This window comes from Penaeus japonicus, unplaced genomic scaffold (assembly GCF_977035675.1).
Source record: "Penaeus japonicus unplaced genomic scaffold, GWHDUDI00000001_assembly GWHDUDI00000004, whole genome shotgun sequence".
In the NCBI taxonomy this organism is placed as follows: domain Eukaryota; kingdom Metazoa; phylum Arthropoda; class Malacostraca; order Decapoda; family Penaeidae; genus Penaeus; species Penaeus japonicus.
This window is the reverse complement of record NW_028234406.1, coordinates 30,357,912-30,360,411: the sequence shown is the minus strand read 5'-3', so window position 1 is coordinate 30,360,411 and position 2,500 is coordinate 30,357,912. Positions and strand designations below refer to the sequence as shown.

The 2,500-nt window shown below is 54.1% G+C and overlaps 1 protein-coding gene across 1 annotated transcript in view; it reads left to right on the top strand.

The window, feature by feature from the left end:
* The window catches only part of LOC147471991 (uncharacterized), a 3,492-nt gene extending 3,326 nt beyond the window's left edge, over positions 1-166 (top strand). Inside the window, exon 3 of the mRNA XM_086535359.1 lies at positions 1-166. This exon is cut by the window's left edge and continues 12 nt beyond it. The gene's annotated coding sequence lies outside the window, so the exon portion shown is untranslated.
* The last annotated feature ends 2,334 nt before the right edge of the window (positions 167-2,500 follow it).

The following is a 2,500-nucleotide window of genomic DNA, read 5'->3' as shown; positions in this document are numbered from 1 at the left end:
ATGGAAAGGATGATGAGTAAGACAGGTGAAGGTAGCTGGGGAGAGAGAAACCGAGAAAGCTGGAGTAGGAGGAGCAGTAATTGGAAGGAGTGCAGGATAGAGAAGGAGAGAGAAAGGGAGAGGGAGAAAGAAAGAGAGAGAAAGAGAGAGAAAGAGAGAAAGAGAGAGAGGGAGGGAGGGTGGGAGGGAGGGAGGGAGGGAGGGAGGGAGGGAGGGAGAGGGGGGAGGGAGAGAGGGAGGGAGAGGGGGAGAGGGGGAGAGAGAGGGAGGGAGGGAGAGGGGAGAGAGAGAGAGAGAGAGAGAGAGAGAGAGAGAGAGGGGGGGGGAGAGAGAGAGAGAGAGGGAGGGGAATAGGGAGGGAGGGAGAGAGAGAGAGGGGGGGGGAGAGGGAGGGAGGGAAAGAGAGAAAGAGAGGGGGGAGAGGGAGGGAGGGGGAGAGAGAGAGGGGGGGGAGAGGGAGGGGGAGAGAGAGAGAGGAGGGAGAGAGGGGGGAGGGGAGGAGGGAGCGGGAGAGAGAGAGAAGAGAGAGAGAAGAGGGAGGGAGAGAGAGGAGAGGGGAGAGAGAGAGAGGAGGAGAGAGAGGAGAGAGGAGAGGAAGAGAAGAGAGAGAGAGAGAGGGAGAGAGGGAGAGGGGGGAGAGGGGAGAGGGAGAGGGAGAGGGAGAGAGAGAGAGAGAGAGAGGGAGAGGGGAGAGGAAGAGAGAGAGAGAGAGAGAGAGAAGAGAGAGGAGAGAGAGGAAGGAGAGAGAGAGAGGGAGAGGGAGAGAGGAGAGAGAGAGAGAGAGGGAGAGAGAGAGAAAAGAGGGGAGAGAGAGGAGAGAGAGAGAGAGAGAGAGAGAGAGAGAGAGAGAGAGAGAGAGAGAGGAGAGAGGAGAGAGGGGAGAGGAGAGAGGAGAGAGGAGAGAGGAGAGAGAGAGGGGAGAGAGAGAGAGAGAGAGAGAGAGAGAGAGAGAGAGAGAAAGAGAGAGAGAGAGAAAGAGGGAGAGGGAGAGGGAGAGGGAGAGGGAGAGGGAGAGGGAGAGGGAGAGAGAGAGGGAGAGGGAGAGGGAGAGGGAGAGAGAGAGGGAGAGAGAGAGAGCAAAGGTGATAGAGAATAGGCGAAAAAAGAAAGAGAAGTAAAACCCAAAAGATGAGAGCACGAGGAGATTAAACCAGGGCCGATAGCAACCAACTACTGTTGTGGAAGCTGGTGGAGCTCCTGTATTGATCTCAGCATCACCGTCACCCCTCCGCCCCTCCCCCTCCTCCGTCCACCTACCCATAATCCTCTCTCGCACAATAGCTCGTATAAATAACTCTAATCTTCAAAATGATCCAAGTCTTTCTTAAACCCTCAACTTGGTCAATTTCGTCGACCAATCACATCCGCCTCATGATCCAAAAACAATCCCAACGCCCCCAGCCTCACTATGTCCATACCGAGCTCTAGAGGCTAAATACTCGTATTTTCTCTTATTTCCTCTGGCTACCTGACCAGGGCACTGACTTCGCTTTCAACAAGAATCACAAAGACGTTTTGACTAGGTGGTCAGGCGCATCCATGGAGCTTTAAAATGTGTTCATTAATAACAAAAAAATAAATAATAAAAGTGAGCAAAAGCACGAGTAAATGAAAAGAAATATAATCTATTAGTCCTGCAAAATCTGACAATGCAGCCTCGGGGGTTACGGGCAGAGCGATGGCAGGGGGGGAGGGGGGGAGGGGGGAGGGGAGGGGGAGGGGACGGTAGGTGCGAGTGGCAAAGTTACAGGGGCGAGGGGGCTTGACAGGAAAATTTGTTTGTGCGTGGAAGGGGGAGGCGAGGGAATGAAGAGGTGCCTCTGGTGGCCCTGCAGATGCAAGCGCGCACTGCAACACGCCGCAACCTGCAGCACCACAGCTGTGTTCCCTCCTGTCACCATCAGCTGTTTGAGCAAGAGGGGGAGGGGGAGGCTAACCTCATGGTGGAAGGTAGGGGGTTGGGGTAAAGTCAACATGCAGGAGGCAATCCATCAGAAAAATAAGACGAAAAATAACATGGCGCCAAGGATAAAAATAGTCGTCTTATATATGACACATAAGGAGGGAGGAGAGGTAGAGAGAAGTATGAGAGAAAGAGAACTAAGAGAAGCTTTAAAAAAGGAAGAATGAGGCAACGAAAGAGAATGAGAAAAAAAAACTATCCAAATAATCACCACGCCAACAAAAGCCCCCTTTCCCACACACACCAAGACAAACCCACTATTGCGCCCCTCATATATAGGCCTACGCTGCTCCTACTGACCCACATCTCGCCCAGAAGAAGGTCACAGGGGACGCAGCTCCCTTTCCTCCCTCCAATCCCTTCCTCTCAACTCCCATCCATCGACCCGAGGCGCACATACACACGCGAATCCGCCGCGTTCCGGAGAGGAGCAGAGCCACTCGCGACGGAACTACGTAGATCAAGGGGGAGAGTGAGAGGGTGGGGGAGATGTGGAGGGAGGGAGGGAGGGAGGGAGGGAGGGAGGGAGGGAAGGAG